Genomic DNA, 20,078 nt, shown 5'->3' on the forward strand with positions numbered 1-20,078 from the left:
AGACCAAGCCGCAGTAGAAGGATTATCCACACATACTGGGCAGCTCATGTTAAATACAGAAGTGTGCTACATGGCAGACCAAGCCGCAGTAGAAGGATTATCCACACATACTGGGCATCTCATGTTAAATACAGAAGTGTGCTACATGACAGACCAAGCCGCAGTAGAAGGATTATCCACACATACTGGGCATCTCATGTTAAATACAGAAGTGTGCTACATGGCAGACCAAGCCGCAGTAGAAGGATTATCCACACATACTGGGCAGCTCATGTTAAATACAGAAGTGTGCTACATGGCAGACCAAGCCGCAGTAGAAGGATTATCCACACATACTGGGCATCTCATGTTAAATACAGAAGTGTGCTACATGGCAGACCAAGCCGCAGTAGAAGGATTATCCACACATACTGGGCAGCTCATGTTAAATACAGAAGTGTGCTACATGGCAGACCAAGCCGCAGTAGAAGGATTATCCACACATACTGTGCATCTCATGTTAAATACAGAAGTGTGCTACATGGCAGACCAAGCCGCAGTAGAAGGATTATCCACACATACTGTGCATCTCTTGTTAAATACAGAAGTGCGCTACATGGCAGACCAAGCCGCAGTAGAAGGATTATCCACACATACTGGGCATCTCATGTTAAATACAGAAGTGTGCTACATGGCAGACCAAGCCGCAGTAGAAGGATTATCCACACATACTGGGCATCTCATGTTAAATACAGAAGTGTGCTACATGGCAGACCAAGCCGCAGTAGAAGGATTATCCACACATACTGGGCATCTCATGTTAAATACAGAAGTGTGCTACATGGCAGACCAAGCCGCAGTAGAAGGATTATCCACACATACTGGGCAGCTCATGTTAAATACAGAAGTGTGCTACATGGCAGACCAAGCCGCAGTAGAAGGATTATCCACACATACTGGGCATCTCATGTTAAATACAGAAGTGTGCTACATGGCAGACCAAGCCGCAGTAGAAGGATTATCCACACATACTGGGCATCTCATGTTAAATACAGAAGTGTCCTACATGGCAGACCAAGCCGCAGTAGAAGGATTATCCACACATACTGTGCATCTCATGTTAAATACAGAAGTGTGCTACATGGCAGACCAAGCCGCAGTAGAAGGATTATCCACACATACTGGGTAGCTCATGTTAAATACAGAAGTGTGCTACATGGCAGACCAAGCCGCAGTAGAAGGATTATCCACACATACTGGGCAGCTCATGTTAAATACAGAAGTGTGCTACAATGCAGACCAAGCCGCAGTAGAAGGATTATCCACACATACTGGGCAGCTCATGTTAAATACAGAAGTGTGCTACATGGCAGACCAAGCCGCAGTAGAAGGATTATCCACACATACTGGGCAGCTCATGTTAAATACAGAAGTGTGCTACATGGCAGACCAAGCCGCAGTAGAAGGATTATCCACACATACTGGGCATCTCATGTTAAATACAGAAGTGTGCTACATGGCAGACCAAGCCGCAGTAGAAGGATTATCCACACATACTGTGCATCTCATGTTAAATACAGAAGTGTGCTACATGGCAGACCAAGCCGCAGTAGAAGGATTATCCACACATACTGGGCAGCTCATGTTAAATACAGAAGTGTTCTACATGGCAGACCAAGCCGCAGTAGAAGGATTATCCACACATACTGGGCAGCTCATGTTAAATACAGAAGTGTGCTACATGGCAGACCAAGCCGCAGTAGAAGGATTATCCACACATACTGGGCATCTCATGTTAAATACAGAAGTGTGCTACATGGCAGACCAAGCCGCAGTAGAAGGATTATCCACACATACTGGGCATCTCATGTTAAATACAGAAGTGTGCTACATGGCAGACCAAGCCGCAGTAGAAGGATTATCCACACATACTGGGCATCTCATGTTAAATACAGAAGTGTGCTACATGGCAGACCAAGCCGCAGTAGAAGGATTATCCATACATACTGGGCATCTCATGTTAAATACAGAAGTGTGCTACATGGCAGACCAAGCCGCAGTAGAAGGATTATCCACACATACTGGGCATCTCATGTTAAATACAGAAGTGTGCTACATGGCAGACCAAGCCGCAGTAGAAGGATTATCCACACATACTGGGCATCTCATGTTAAATACAGAAGTGTGCTACATGGCAGACCAAGCCGCAGTAGAAGGATTATCCACACATACTGGGCATCTCATGTTAAATACAGAAGTGTGCTACATGGCAGACCAAGCCGCAGTAGAAGGATTATCCACACATACTGGGCAGCTCATGTTAAATACAGAAGTGTGCTACATGGCAGACCAAGCCGCAGTAGAAGGATTATCCACACATACTGGGCAGCTCATGTTAAATACAGAAGTGTGCTACATGGCAGACCAAGCCGCAGTAGAAGGATTATCCACACATACTGGGCAGCTCATGTTAAATACAGAAGTGTGCTACATGGCAGACCAAGCCGCAGTAGAAGGATTATCCACACATACTGGGCATCTCATGTTAAATACAGAAGTGTCCTACATGGCAGACCAAGCCGCAGTAGAAGGATTATCCACACATACTGTGCATCTCATGTTAAATACAGAAGTGTGCTACATGGCAGACCAAGCCGCAGTAGAAGGATTATCCACACATACTGGGCAGCTCATGTTAAATACAGAAGTGTGCTACATGGCAGACCAAGCCGCAGTAGAAGGATTATCCACACATACTGGGCAGCTCATGTTAAATACAGAAGTGTGCTACAATGCAGACCAAGCCGCAGTAGAAGGATTATCCACACATACTGGGCAGCTCATGTTAAATACAGAAGTGTGCTACATGGCAGACCAAGCCGCAGTAGAAGGATTATCCACACATACTGGGCAGCTCATGTTAAATACAGAAGTGTGCTACATGGCAGACCAAGCCGCAGTAGAAGGATTATCCACACATACTGGGCATCTCATGTTAAATACAGAAGTGTGCTACATGGCAGACCAAGCCGCAGTAGAAGGATTATCCACACATACTGTGCATCTCATGTTAAATACAGAAGTGTGCTACATGGCAGACCAAGCCGCAGTAGAAGGATTATCCACACATACTGGGCAGCTCATGTTAAATACAGAAGTGTTCTACATGGCAGACCAAGCCGCAGTAGAAGGATTATCCACACATACTGGGCAGCTCATGTTAAATACAGAAGTGTGCTACATGGCAGACCAAGCCGCAGTAGAAGGATTATCCACACATACTGGGCAGCTCATGTTAAATACAGAAGTGTGCTACATGGCAGACCAAGCCGCAGTAGAAGGATTATCCACACATACTGGGCAGCTCATGTTAAATACAGAAGTGTGCTACATGGCAGACCAAGCCGCAGTAGAAGGATTATCCACACATACTGGGCATCTCATGTTAAATACAGAAGTGTGCTACATGACAGACCAAGCCGCAGTAGAAGGATTATCCACACATACTGGGCATCTCATGTTAAATACAGAAGTGTGCTACATGGCAGACCAAGCCGCAGTAGAAGGATTATCCACACATACTGGGCAGCTCATGTTAAATACAGAAGTGTGCTACATGGCAGACCAAGCCGCAGTAGAAGGATTATCCACACATACTGGGCATCTCATGTTAAATACAGAAGTGTGCTACATGGCAGACCAAGCCGCAGTAGAAGGATTATCCACACATACTGGGCAGCTCATGTTAAATACAGAAGTGTGCTACATGGCAGACCAAGCCGCAGTAGAAGGATTATCCACACATACTGTGCATCTCATGTTAAATACAGAAGTGTGCTACATGGCAGACCAAGCCGCAGTAGAAGGATTATCCACACATACTGTGCATCTCTTGTTAAATACAGAAGTGTGCTACATGGCAGACCAAGCCGCAGTAGAAGGATTATCCACACATACTGGGCATCTCATGTTAAATACAGAAGTGTGCTACATGGCAGACCAAGCCGCAGTAGAAGGATTATCCACACATACTGTGCATCTCATGTTAAATACAGAAGTGTGCTACATGGCAGACCAAGCCGCAGTAGAAGGATTATCCACACATACTGTGCATCTCATGTTAAATACAGAAGTGTGCTACATGGCAGACCAAGCCGCAGTAGAAGGATTATCCACACATACTGGGCAGCTCATGTTAAATACAGAAGTGTGCTACATGGCAGACCAAGCCGCAGTAGAAGGATTATCCACACATACTGTGCATCTCATGTTAAATACAGAAGTGTGCTACATGGCAGACCAAGCCGCAGTAGAAGGATTATCCACACATACTGGGCAGCTCATGTTAAATACAGAAGTGTGCTACATGGCAGACCAAGCCGCAGTAGAAGGATTATCCACACATACTGGGCAGCTCATGTTAAATACAGAAGTGTGCTACATGGCAGACCAAGCCGCAGTAGAAGGATTATCCACACATACTGGGCAGCTCATGTTAAATACAGAAGTGTGCTACATGGCAGACCAAGCCGCAGTAGAAGGATTATCCACACATACTGGGCAGCTCATGTTAAATACAGAAGTGTGCTACATGGCAGACCAAGCCGCAGTAGAAGGATTATCCACACATACTGGGCATCTCATGTTAAATACAGAAGTGTGCTACATGGCAGACCAAGCCGCAGTAGAAGGATTATCCACACATACTGGGCATCTCATGTTAAATACAGAAGTTTGCTACATGGCAGACCAAGCCGCAGTAGAAGGATTATCCACACATACTGGGCATCTCATGTTAAATACAGAAGTGTGCTACATGGCAGACCAAGCCGCAGTAGAAGGATTATCCACACATACTGGGCAGCTCATGTTAAATACAGAAGTGTGCTACATGGCAGACCAAGCCGCAGTAGAAGGATTATCCACACATACTGGGCATCTCATGTTAAATACAGAAGTGTGCTACATGGCAGACCAAGCCGCAGTAGAAGGATTATCCACACATACTGGGCATCTCATGTTAAATACAGAAGTGTCCTACATGGCAGACCAAGCCGCAGTAGAAGGATTATCCACACATACTGTGCATCTCATGTTAAATACAGAAGTGTGCTACATGGCAGACCAAGCCGCAGTAGAAGGATTATCCACACATACTGGGCAGCTCATGTTAAATACAGAAGTGTGCTACATGGCAGACCAAGCCGCAGTAGAAGGATTATCCACACATACTGGGCAGCTCATGTTAAATACAGAAGTGTGCTACAATGCAGACCAAGCCGCAGTAGAAGGATTATCCACACATACTGGGCAGCTCATGTTAAATACAGAAGTGTGCTACATGGCAGACCAAGCCGCAGTAGAAGGATTATCCACACATACTGGGCAGCTCATGTTAAATACAGAAGTGTGCTACATGGCAGACCAAGCCGCAGTAGAAGGATTATCCACACATACTGGGCATCTCATGTTAAATACAGAAGTGTGCTACATGGCAGACCAAGCCGCAGTAGAAGGATTATCCACACATACTGTGCATCTCATGTTAAATACAGAAGTGTGCTACATGGCAGACCAAGCCGCAGTAGAAGGATTATCCACACATACTGGGCAGCTCATGTTAAATACAGAAGTGTTCTACATGGCAGACCAAGCCGCAGTAGAAGGATTATCCACACATACTGGGCAGCTCATGTTAAATACAGAAGTGTGCTACATGGCAGACCAAGCCGCAGTAGAAGGATTATCCACACATACTGGGCATCTCATGTTAAATACAGAAGTGTGCTACATGGCAGACCAAGCCGCAGTAGAAGGATTATCCACACATACTGGGCATCTCATGTTAAATACAGAAGTGTGCTACATGGCAGACCAAGCCGCAGTAGAAGGATTATCCACACATACTGGGCATCTCATGTTAAATACAGAAGTGTGCTACATGGCAGACCAAGCCGCAGTAGAAGGATTATCCACACATACTGGGCATCTCATGTTAAATACAGAAGTGTGCTACATGGCAGACCAAGCCGCAGTAGAAGGATTATCCACACATACTGGGCATCTCATGTTAAATACAGAAGTGTGCTACATGGCAGACCAAGCCGCAGTAGAAGGATTATCCACACATACTGGGCATCTCATGTTAAATACAGAAGTGTGCTACATGGCAGACCAAGCCGCAGTAGAAGGATTATCCACACATACTGGGCATCTCATGTTAAATACAGAAGTGTGCTACATGGCAGACCAAGCCGCAGTAGAAGGATTATCCACACATACTGGGCAGCTCATGTTAAATACAGAAGTGTGCTACATGGCAGACCAAGCCGCAGTAGAAGGATTATCCACACATACTGGGCAGCTCATGTTAAATACAGAAGTGTGCTACATGGCAGACCAAGCCGCAGTAGAAGGATTATCCACACATACTGGGCAGCTCATGTTAAATACAGAAGTGTGCTACATGGCAGACCAAGCCGCAGTAGAAGGATTATCCACACATACTGGGCATCTCATGTTAAATACAGAAGTGTCCTACATGGCAGACCAAGCCGCAGTAGAAGGATTATCCACACATACTGTGCATCTCATGTTAAATACAGAAGTGTGCTACATGGCAGACCAAGCCGCAGTAGAAGGATTATCCACACATACTGGGCAGCTCATGTTAAATACAGAAGTGTGCTACATGGCAGACCAAGCCGCAGTAGAAGGATTATCCACACATACTGGGCAGCTCATGTTAAATACAGAAGTGTGCTACAATGCAGACCAAGCCGCAGTAGAAGGATTATCCACACATACTGGGCAGCTCATGTTAAATACAGAAGTGTGCTACATGGCAGACCAAGCCGCAGTAGAAGGATTATCCACACATACTGGGCAGCTCATGTTAAATACAGAAGTGTGCTACATGGCAGACCAAGCCGCAGTAGAAGGATTATCCACACATACTGGGCATCTCATGTTAAATACAGAAGTGTGCTACATGGCAGACCAAGCCGCAGTAGAAGGATTATCCACACATACTGGGCATCTCATGTTAAATACAGAAGTGTGCTACATGGCAGACCAAGCCGCAGTAGAAGGATTATCCACACATACTGGGCAGCTCATGTTAAATACAGAAGTGTTCTACATGGCAGACCAAGCCGCAGTAGAAGGATTATCCACACATACTGGGCATCTCATGTTAAATACAGAAGTGTGCTACATGACAGACCAAGCCGCAGTAGAAGGATTATCCACACATACTGGGCATCTCATGTTAAATACAGAAGTGTGCTACATGGCAGACCAAGCCGCAGTAGAAGGATTATCCACACATACTGGGCAGCTCATGTTAAATACAGAAGTGTGCTACATGGCAGACCAAGCCGCAGTAGAAGGATTATCCACACATACTGGGCATCTCATGTTAAATACAGAAGTGTGCTACATGGCAGACCAAGCCGCAGTAGAAGGATTATCCACACATACTGGGCAGCTCATGTTAAATACAGAAGTGTGCTACATGGCAGACCAAGCCGCAGTAGAAGGATTATCCACACATACTGTGCATCTCATGTTAAATACAGAAGTGTGCTACATGGCAGACCAAGCCGCAGTAGAAGGATTATCCACACATACTGTGCATCTCTTGTTAAATACAGAAGTGTGCTACATGGCAGACCAAGCCGCAGTAGAAGGATTATCCACACATACTGTGCATCTCATGTTAAATACAGAAGTGTGCTACATGGCAGACCAAGCCGCAGTAGAAGGATTATCCACACATACTGTGCATCTCATGTTAAATACAGAAGTGTGCTACATGGCAGACCAAGCCGCAGTAGAAGGATTATCCACACATACTGGGCAGCTCATGTTAAATACAGAAGTGTGCTACATGGCAGACCAAGCCGCAGTAGAAGGATTATCCACACATACTGGGCAGCTCATGTTAAATACAGAAGTGTGCTACATGGCAGACCAAGCCGCAGTAGAAGGATTATCCACACATACTGGGCAGCTCATGTTAAATACAGAAGTGTGCTACATGGCAGACCAAGCCGCAGTAGAAGGATTATCCACACATACTGTGCATCTCATGTTAAATACAGAAGTGTGCTACATGGCAGACCAAGCCGCAGTAGAAGGATTATCCACACATACTGGGCATCTCATGTTAAATACAGAAGTGTGCTACATGGCAGACCAAGCCGCAGTAGAAGGATTATCCACACATACTGGGCAGCTCATGTTAAATACAGAAGTGTGCTACATGGCAGACCAAGCCGCAGTAGAAGGATTATCCACACATACTGGGCAGCTCATGTTAAATACAGAAGTGTGCTACATGGCAGACCAAGCCGCAGTAGAAGGATTATCCACACATACTGTGCATCTCATGTTAAATACAGAAGTGTGCTACATGGCAGACCAAGCCGCAGTAGAAGGATTATCCACACATACTGGGCATCTCATGTTAAATACAGAAGTGTGCTACATGGCAGACCAAGCCGCAGTAGAAGGATTATCCACACATACTGGGCAGCTCATGTTAAATACAGAAGTGTGCTACATGGCAGACCAAGCCGCAGTAGAAGGATTATCCACACATACTGGGCAGCTCATGTTAAATACAGAAGTGTGCTACATGGCAGACCAAGCCGCAGTAGAAGGATTATCCACACATACTGGGCAGCTCATGTTAAATACAGAAGTGTGCTACATGGCAGACCAAGCCGCAGTAGAAGGATTATCCACACATACTGGGCAGCTCATGTTAAATACAGAAGTGTGCTACATGGCAGACCAAGCCGCAGTAGAAGGATTATCCACACATACTGGGCAGCTCATGTTAAATACAGAAGTGTGCTACATGGCAGACCAAGCCGCAGTAGAAGGATTATCCACACATACTGGGCAGCTCATGTTAAATACAGAAGTGTGCTACATGGCAGACCAAGCCGCAGTAGAAGGATTATCCACACATACTGGGCAGCTCATGTTAAATACAGAAGTGTGCTACATGGCAGACCAAGCCGCAGTAGAAGGATTATCCACACATACTGGGCATCTCATGTTAAATACAGAAGTGTGCTACATGGCAGACCAAGCCGCAGTAGAAGGATTATCCACACATACTGGGCAGCTCATGTTAAATACAGAAGTGTGCTACATGGCAGACCAATCCGAACTGATCTCTTGGCATGTCCAGCCCACTCATTATCTCAGTCAAACATGGGTGGCGGGAATATTCCTTTATTTTTCCACGGCTCATAATTTAACAATTTTATTCATATTTTACACTCCAACCCTTCACCCCAACCCTTAAACCCCAATGACTGACTTAACTAACAGTAATTTTCTGCTGTAACTTTTCACCACGTGTCCCTTTGGGCCACTTTCAGGATTATTATTATTATTATTTTTAATTAAAAGCTCTTTTCACTTGACTCACCGCAGAAGGAGAGAAGGAGAGAGGGAGGACGGGAGAAGGAGAGGAGAGGAGGAGGGGAGAGGGAGGACGGGAGAGGAGAGGAGAGGAGGAGAGGAGGGGAGAGGAGGGGAGAGGGAGGATGGGAGAAGGAGAGGAGGGGAGGAGAGGAGGGGAGAGGGAGGATGGGAGAAGGAGAGGAGGGGAGAGGAGAGGAGAGAAGGGGAGAGGGAGGACGGGAGAAGGAGAGGAGAGGAGGGGAGAGGGAGGGAGGGAGAAGGAGAGGAGACGAGGAGAGAGGGAGGACGGGAGAAGGAGAGAATGGAAAGGGAGGATGGGAGAAGGAGAGGAGGGGAGAGGGAGGACGGGAGAAGGAGAGAATGGAAAGGGAATATGGGAGAAGGAGGACGGGACAAGGAGAGGAGGGGAGAGGGAGGACGGGAGAAGGAGAGGAGAGGAGAGGGAGGACGGGAGAAGGAGAGGAGAGGAGGAGAGGAGAGGAGAAGGAGAGAAGGGGAGAGGGAGGACGGGAGAAGGAGAGAATGGAAAGGGAGGATGGGAGAAGGAGAGGAGGGGAGAGGGAGGACGGGAGAAGGAGAGAATGGAAAGGGAATATGGGAGAAGGAGGACGGGACAAGGAGAGGAGGGGAGAGGGAGGACGGGAGAAGGAGAGGAGAGGAGAGGGAGGACGGGAGAAGGAGAGGAGAGGAGGAGAGGAGGGGAGAAGGAGAGAAGGGGAGAGGGAGGACGGGAGAAGGAGAGAATGGAAAGGGAGGATGGGAGAAGGAGAGGAGGGGAGAGGGAGGACGGGAGAAGGAGAGGAGGGGAGAGGGAACATGGGAGAAGGAGAGGAGGGGAGAGGGAGGACGGAAGGAGGAGAGGAGGGGAGAGGGTGGACAGGAGAAGGTGAGAGGGAAGACAGGAGGATGGGAAAGGGGGAGGATGGAGGACGGAAGAGGGGAGGATGGGATAAGGAGAGAAGGGGAGAGGGATTCGGAGAGAAGGAGAGGAGGGAGGACGGGATTGGGGTATGGGTGGTTAGGGGGTAAGGCTGGGGGTAGGGGTTGGGGTCTAGGTTTGCGGTGTAGGGTTAGGGTTTACTGCTTGGGGTTTAGGGGTTGGGGTTGCGGAGTAAGTAGGGTTGGTGTTTAGGGGTTGGGGCTGGTGTGTGTTGGTGGTGTGTGTGTAGGGTTGGGGTGTAGGGATAGGGTTTAGGGGTTGGGGTGTGTGGTAGGGGTTTAGGGGTTGGTGTGTGGATGTAGGGGTTTAGGGGTTGGTGTGTGTGTAGGGTTGGGGTGTAGGGATAGGGTTTAGGGGTTGGGGTGTGTGGTAGGGGTTTAGGGGTTGGGGTGTGTGGTAGGGGTTTAGGGGTTGGTGTGTGGATGTAGGGTTGGGGTGTAGGGATAGGGTTTAGGGGTTTGGGTGTGTGGTAGGGGTTTAGGGGTTGGTGTGTGGATGTAGGGGTTTAGGGGTTGGTGTGTGTGTAGGGTTGGGGTGTAGGGATAGGGTTTAGGGGTTGGGGTGTGTGGTAGGGGTTTAGGGGTTGGGGTGTGTGGTAGGGGTTTAGGGGTTGGTGTGTGGATGTAGGGTTGGGGTGTAGGGATAGGGTTTAGGGGTTTGGGTGTGTGGTAGGGGTTTAGGGGTTGGGGTGTGTGGTAGGGGTTTAGGGGTTGGTGTGTGGATGTAGGGTTGGGGTGTAGGGATAGGGTTTAGGGGTTTGGGTGTGTGGTAGGGGTTTAAGGGGTTGGGGTTGGTGTGTATGGTTGGTGTAGGGATAGGGTTTAGGGGTTGGGGTGTGTGGTAGGGGTTTAGGGGTTGGTGTGTGGATGTAGGGTTGGGGTGTAGGGATAGGGTTTAGGGGTTTGGGTGTGTGGTAGGGGTTTAAGGGGTTGGGGTTGGTGTGTATGGTTGGTGTAGGGATAGGGTTTAGGGGTTGGGGTGTGTGGTAGGGGTTTAGGGGTTGGTGTGTGGATGTAGGGTTGGGGTGTAGGGATAGGGTTTAGGGGTTTGGGTGTGTGGTAGGGGTTTAAGGGGTTGGGGTTGGTGTGTATGGTTGGTGTAGGGATAGGGTTTAGGGGTTGGGGTGTATTTATTTATATTTATTTCACCTTTATTTAACCAGGTAGACTAGTTGAGAACAAGTTCTCATTTACAACTGCGACCTGGCCAAGAATAAAGCAAAGCAGTGTGACACAAAACAACAACACAGAGTTACACATAAACAAACATACAGTCAATAACACAATAGAAAAAGTCTATATGATGTAGTGGTAGAATTGGGTTTGTCTGATCGCCTGCTGCCATGTAAAAAGTAGCACTGACTATAGTTTCAACGCATTTCTCCACAAAAGGAGGGTCAACTGTCGTGGATGTTTTACCCTCCAATACGCTACTGGGCATTAACATCCTTAGATATTGGATGGTGAATACTATCCACACATTCTGTCCAGCAATACGATCCACCAATACTGTCAAAGGACAACAATAATAGTAAAACATACAGTTGGTTATATAGGATACGTTATATAGGATACAGCTGTTATGATACGTTATAAAGGGTACAGATGTTAAGTTAGGATACGTTATATAGGGTACAGATGTTAAGTTAGGATACTGTTATATAGGGTACAGATGTTAAGTTAGGATACGTTATATAGGGTACAGATGTTAAGTTAGGATACGTTATATAGGGTACAGATGTTAAGTTAGGATACGTTATATAGGGTACAGATGTTAAGTTAGGATACGTTATATAGGGTACAGATGTTATGTTAGGATACTGTTATATAGGGTACAGATGTTAAGTTAGGATACGTTATATAGGGTACAGATGTTAAGTTAGGATACGTTATATAGGGTACAGATGTTAAGTTAGGATACGTTATATAGGGTACAGATGTTAAGTTAGGATACTGTTATATAGGGTACAGATGTTAAGTTAGGATATGTTATATAGGGTACAGATGTTAAGTTAGGATACGTTATATAGGGTACAGATGTTAAGTTAGGATACGTTATATAGGATACAGTTGGTTAGGATACGTTATATAGGGTACAGATGTTAAGTTAGGATACGTTATATAGGATACGTTATATAGGGTACAGATGTTAAGTTAGGATACGTTATATAGGGTACAGATGTTAAGTTAGGATACGTTATATAGGATACAGATGTTAAGTTAGGATACGTTATATAGGATACGTTATATAGGGTACAGATGTTAAGTTAGGATATGTTATATAGGGTACAGATGTTATGTTAGGATACTGTTATATAGGGTACAGATGTTATGTTAGGATACTGTTATATAGGATACAGATGTTAAGTTAGGATACTGTTATATAGGATACAGATGTTAAGTTAGGATACTGTTATATAGAGTACATATGTTATGATACGTTATATAGGGTACAGATGTTAAGTTAGGATACGTTATATAGGATACGTTATATAGGGTACAGATGTTATGTTAGGATACTGTTATATAGGGTACAGATGTTAAGTTAGGATACTGTTATATAGGATACAGATGTTAAGTTAGGATACTGTTATATAGGGTACAGATGTTATGATACGTTATATAGGATACAGATGTTATGTTAGGATACTGTTATATAGGGTACAGATGTTATGTTAGGATACTGTTATATAGGGTACAGATGTTAAGTTAGGATACGTTATATAGGGTACAGATGTTAAGTTAGGATACTGTTATATAGGATACAGATGTTAAGTTAGATTACGTTATATAGGGTACAGAGGTTAAGTTAGGATACGTTATATAGGGTACAGATGTTAAGTTAGGATACTGTTATATAGGGTACAGATGTTAAGTTAGGATACGTTATATAGGATACAGATGTTATGTTAGGATACTGTTATATAGGGTACAGAGGTTAAGTTAGGATACTGTTATATAGGGTACAGATGTTAAGTTAGGATACGTTATATAGGGTACAGATGTTATGTTAGGATACTGGTATATAGGATACAGTTGGTTAGGATACGTTATATAGGAAACAGATGTTAAGTTAGGATACGTTATATAGGAAACAGCTGTTAAGTTAGGATACTGTTATATAGGGTACAGATGTTATATAGGATACTGTTAGGTGCCTCCTAACACGAGGTAGGTGCAGGAGTCAGGAGCAGGAGAGCAGGAAGTCCCAGTGGCACTTGATTTTACAACTTGAATTTAAATGGATTTAAATGGATTGAAGTGCGATTTTTGTTGTCACTGACCTACACACAATACCGTATAATGTCAAAGTGGAATTATGTTTTTCAGAATCTTTACAAATTAATAAAAAATGATCAGCTGAAATATATTGAGTCAATAAGTATTTTACCACTCTGTTAATTTAAGGCAAGCCTAAGTAAGTTCAGGAGTAAACATTTGCTTAACAAACATAATAAGTTGTATGGACTCACTCATGATTTTTTTTGTGACTACCTCATCTCTGTACCCCACACATACCATTATCTGTAAGGGCCCTCAGTCGAGCAGCGAATTTCAAACACAGATTCAACCACAAAGACCAGGAAGGTTTTCCAATGCATCGCAAAGAAGAGCACCTATTGGTAGATGGGTAAAAATAAACAAAGCAGAGATTAAATATCCCTTTGGGCATGGTGATGTTATTAATTATTATCAATGTGTTTCTATTGGCTAATAGCAGTAAGGACTATCTGTTATTCAATGTGTTTCTATTGGCTAATAGCAGTAAGGACTATCTGTTATTCAATGTGTTTCTATTGGCTAATAGCAGTCAGGACTATCTGTTATTCAATGTGTTTCTATTGGCTTATAGCAGTAAGGTCTATCTGTTATTCAATGTGTTTCTATTGGCTAATAGCAGTAAGGACTATCTGTTATTCAATGTGTTTCTATTGGCTAATAGCAGTAAGGACTATCTGTTATTCAATGTGTTTCTATTGGCTAATAGCAGTAAGGACTATCTGTTATTCAGTGTGTTTCTATTGGCTAATAGCAGTAAGGACTGTCTGTTATTCAGTGTGTTTCTATTGGCTAATAGCAGTAAGGACTATCTGTTATTCAGTGTGTTTCTATTGGCTAATAGCAGTAAGGACTATCTGTTATTCAATGTGTTTCTATTGGCTAATAGCAGTAAGGACTATCTGTTATTCAGTGTGTTTCTATTGGCTAATAGCAGTAAGGACTATCTGTTATTCAGTGTGTTTCTATTGGCTAATAGCAGTAAGGACTATCTGTTATTCAATGTGTTTCTATTGGCTAATAGCAGTAAGGACCATCTGTTATTCAATGTGTTTCTATTGGCTAATAGCAGTAAGGACTATCTGTTATTCATTGTGTTTCTATTGGCTAATAGCAGTAAGGACTGTCTGTTATTCAATGTGTTTCTATTGGCTAATAGCAGTAAGGACTGTCTGTTATTCAGTGTGTTTCTATTGGCTAATAGCAGTAAGGACTGTCTGTTATTCAATGTGTTTCTATTGGCTAATAGCAGTAAGGACTGTCTGTTATTCAATGTGTTTCTATTGGCTAATAGCAGTAAGGACTATCTGTTATTCAATGTGTTTCTATTGGCTAATAGCAGTAAGGACTATCTGTTATTCAATGTGTTTCTATTGGCTAATAACAGTAAGGACTATCTGTTATTCAATGTGTTTCTATTGGCTAATAGCAGTAAGGTCTATCTGTTATTCAATGTGTTTCTATTGGCTAATAGCAGTAAGGACTATCTGTTATTCAATGTGTTTCTATTGGCTAATAGCAGTAAGGACTGTCTGTTATTCAATGTGTTTCTATTGGCTAATAGCAGTAAGGACTATCTGTTATTCAATGTGTTTCTATTGGCTAATAGCAGTAAGGACTATCTGTTATTCAATGTGTTTCTATTGGCTAATAACAGTAAGGACTATCTGTTATTCAATGTGTTTCTATTGGCTAATAGCAGTAAGGACTGTCTGTTATTCAATGTGTTTCTATTGGCTAATAGCAGTAAGGACTATCTGTTATTCAATGTGTTTCTATTGGCTAATAGCAGTAAGGTCTATCTGTTATTCAATGTGTTTCTATTGGCTAATAGCAGTCAGGACTATCTGTTATTCAATGTGTTTATATTGGCTAATAGCAGTAAGGTCTATCTGTTATTCAATGTGTTTCTATTGGCTAATAGCAGTAAGGACTACCTGTTATTCAATGTGTTTCTATTGGCTAATAGCAGTAAGGACTGTCTGTTATTCAATGTGTTTCTATTGGCTAATAGCAGTAAGGACTGTCTGTTATTCAATGTGTTTCTATTGGCTAATAGCAGTAAGGACTATCTGTTGTTCAATGTGTTTCTATTGGCTAATAGCAGTAAGGACTATCTGTTATTCAATGTGTTTCTATTGGCTAATAGCAGTAAGGACTATCTGTTATTCAATGTGTTTCTATTGGCTAATAGCAGTAAGGACTATCTGTTATTCAGTGTGTTTCTATTGGCTAATAGCAGTAAGGACTGTCTGTTATTCAATGTGTTTCTATTGGCTAATAGCAGTAATGACTATCTGTTATTCAGTGTGTTTCTATTGGCTAATAGCAGTAAGGACTATCTGTTATTCAATGTGTTTCTATTGGCTAATAGCAGTAAGGACTGTCTGTTATTCAATGTGTTTCTATTGGCTAATAGCAGTAAGGACTGTCTGTTATTCAATGTGTTTCTATTGGCTAATAGCAGTAAGGTCTATCTGTTATTCAGTGTGTTTCTATTGGCTAATAGCAGTCAGGACTATCTGTTATTCAATGTGTTTCTATTGGCTAATAGCAGTAAGGACTACCTGTTATTCAATGTGTTTCTATTGGCTAATAGCAGTAAGGACTATCTGTTAGTCAATGTGTTTCTATTGGCTAATAGCAGTAAGGACTATCTGTTATTCAATGTGTTTCTATTGGCTAATAGCAGTAAGGACTATCTGTTATTCAATGTGTTTCTATTGGCTAATAGCAGTAAGGACTATCTGTTATTCAATGTGTTTCTATTGGCTAATAGCAGTAAGGACTATCTGTTATTCAATGTGTTTCTATTGGCTAATAGCAGTAAGGACTATCTGTTATTCAATGTGTTTCTATTGGCTAATAGCAGTAAGGACTATCTGTTATTCAATGTGTTTCTATTGGCTAATAGCAGTAAGGACTATCTGTTATTCAATGTGTTTCTATTGGTTAATAGCAGTAAGGACTATCTGTTGTTCAATGTGTTTCTATTGGCTAATAGCAGTAAGGACTATCTGTTATTCAATGTGTTTCTATTGGCTAATAGCAGTAAGGACTATCTGTTATTCAATGTGTTTCTATTGGCTAATAGCAGTAAGGACTATCTGTTATTCAGTGTGTTTCTATTGGCTAATAGCAGTAAGGACTATCTGTTATTCAGTGTGTTTCTATTGGCTAATAGCAGTAAGGACTATCTGTTATTCAGTGTGTTTCTATTGGCTAATAGCAGTAAGGACTATCTGTTATTCAATGTGTTTCTATTGGCTAATAGCAGTAAGGACTATCTGTTATTCAATGTGTTTCTATTGGCTAATAGCAGTAAGGACTATCTGTTATTCAATGTGTTTATATTGGCTAATAGCAGTAAGGACTATCTGTTATTCAATGTGTTTCTATTGGCTAATAGCAGTAAGGACTATCTGTTATTCAATGTGTTTCTATTGGCTAATAGCAGTAAGGACTATCTGTTATTCAATGTGTTTCTATTGGCTAATAGCAGTAAGGACTATCTGTTATTCAATGTGTTTCTATTGGCTAATAGCAGTAAGGACTATCTGTTATTCAATGTGTTTCTATTGGCTAATAGCAGTAAGGACTATCTGTTATTCAATGTGTTTCTATTGGCTAATAGCAGTAAGGACTATCTGTTATTCAATGTGTTTCTATTGGCTAATAGCAGTAAGGACTATCTGTTATTCAATGTGTTTCTATTGGCTAATAGCAGTAAGGACTATCTGTTATTCAATGTGTTTCTATTGGCTAATAGCAGTAAGGCCAAATAAACATGTTAATCAAATAACGTGTTCATATTTTTTGGTGATACTCCAAGACGTCTTAAAATTGAAAATCAATTAGCAAAATTATCTTTGGTATGACACTCTTAAAACAATGACATTATCCTTGGTGTGACCTTCTTAAAACAATTACGTATAGCTTAATAGAACTTCATTTTTTGCAGTATTACTTTAGTGCCTTTTTGCAAACAGGATGTTTTGTAATATTTGTATTCTGAACAGACTTCCTTCTTTTCACTCTGTCCATTGAGGTTAGTATTGTGGAGTCACTACAATGTTGTTGATCCATCCTCAATTTTCTCCTATCACAGCCATTAAACTTGTAACTGTTTTAAAGTTACCACTGGCCTCATGGTGAAATCCTTTGTAGTGACTGGGTTTATTGACACAACATTCAAAGTGTAATTAATAACAGCACAACGCCCAACGGGAAATCCAACGTCTGCTTGTTTTGTGTCTTTACCCATCTAACAATAGGTGCCCTTCTTTGTGAGGCATTGGAAAACCTTCCTGGTCTGTGGTTGAATCTGTGGTTGAAATGCACTGCTCGACTGAGGGACCTTACAGATAATTGTATGTGTGTGGGTACAGAGATGAGGTAGTTAGTCAAAAATCACATTAAACACTATCATTGCACACAGAGTGAGTCCATGCAACTTATTTTGTGACTTGTTAATCAAATGTTCACTCCTGAACTTATTTCGGATGGTCAAAACAGAGGGGTTGAATACTTATTGACTCCATGCATTTCAGCTGTTCATTTTTAATTAATTTGTAAAAATTCCGAATAACATAATTCCACTTAGACATTATGGGGTATTGTGTGTAGGCCAGTGACCCCCAAAACATCTCAATTTAATCAATTTAAAATTCAGGCTGTAAACACAACAACATTTTTTTGAAAAAGCAACAGGGTGTGAATACTTTCTGAAGAAACTGTATATTATTACAATGTTTTTTAAAATGAGGGTTACATATGCAAAGTACTCCCATGGATTTTGGAGTCACTAAAGAGGCATTTCATCAGGTCGTCCCTGTTCAATTCTAACCCCATTTAAAACGATCTGACTGAGAAACCATTGTACTGTTCACTGGATGAACAAACGAGATTCACTCTGCTACATTAGATATATTTAATGAAATCCATAGATCACCCTAAAGTGCTGCCTCTGCTTGGGATTGCTGAAGAAAATCAATTGTTTGGAGAATTAATTATTCTTAAGGAGGGTAAATCTTTACATCATTAAAGGCCATTTTCTCTCTTTTTTGTTTTTTTACCCGACCCCCGTTGAGCGAGTAGCTGATTGCGAGATGCTGTGTTCTGGTGACATGTTTTAACGCCAGCAGCTTTGTCATGACACACAGCAGACGGAGGTTCAGCGGTGACATGTTGACACCTGCCACACATTTCTCTGTGTGCGCTCTGTTAGTTTTGTTTGTTAGTTTGTGCGTGCGTGTGTCTCTTCCGTTGACTCATGTCTTGTCTGAGAGTTATAATTACGAGACACTTAAATCATTCTACTTCCCATTCAGAGGTTAAAGATGATTGATTATGAACAAGCCTCAGGCATTTTACTGTTCCCCTTAGTTTACCTCTACACGTCGTTGACTGAGGACTTCTAGAAGACAGCGCCATCATCTGAAGTATAAACGCTGCAGTAGTGGTGCATCGTGGGTCTGCTGCCTGTAGCCAAATTAGAAAGTTTGACAAAGTAGGTTCAACGAATTGGAGAGATCCGATTGGCTAACTGATTTACTTCACTGGGCCAAGAAAGTGTCTGGTAAACTAAAGAGTTGATGATCTTGCAGTACCATTCTAGGAATTCTACTTCCACAACATCAAACTATTTACTGTTGAAAACACAGTGTACACAGTGTGCGTATCCCATCTGAGTGTTATTGCAGTGGATTCTGGGGGTTCATATCTAGCTCTGCTAGCTAGCCACATGTCAACGATTTGTTTTGCATAGCAATGTCAAATGAATGGAATCATTAGAATTAACGACTGGGTCAAAACTTGAGAAAAATTAAGCGGCCATTTTGTTTGACTTCCGAAACATGTCCACGTATAGTATACCGTGTTCCAAACGAAGTCCTTCCGCTGTGTACCTTACTGTTGTAGGAGTCTGTATCGATTCTGGTTGATGTTAACCCAGTCTGTCAGACAGAAACACAGGAACTGATCCTCTCTGTTCTCATCAGTAGAATAGAGGTGACTGGAAGAAACATCTTTGCCAGCGTTGCCAGGAGGGGCCTCCGAGGTGGCTGATTGGGAGCTTAATTGGCACAGGGAAATAATGCTCATTATGCTCATTATGCTGAAGGGAAGAATCAGGAATTGGAAACCAATCTTTCTGTTTGTTTGGAAGGAGGCCTTCATTCATTTTAAAGGGCCTGTAGTTTATATCTGATGCTGCACAGGGAGGAACATCATAGAAATAGCATTACGGAAACGGGTATATGCCCTCAGAACAGGGTATAGCCAATCAGAACAGGGTATATGCCCTCAGAACAGGGTATAGCCAATCAGAACAGGGTATATGCCCTCAGAACAGGGTATAGCCAATCAGAACAGGGTATATGCCCTCAGAACAGGGCATAGCCAATCAGAACAGGGTATATGCCCTCAGAACAGGGTAT

The sequence above is a fragment of the Salvelinus alpinus genome, chromosome 22 (genome assembly GCF_045679555.1).
Source record: "Salvelinus alpinus chromosome 22, SLU_Salpinus.1, whole genome shotgun sequence".
NCBI lineage: Eukaryota > Metazoa > Chordata > Actinopteri > Salmoniformes > Salmonidae > Salvelinus > Salvelinus alpinus.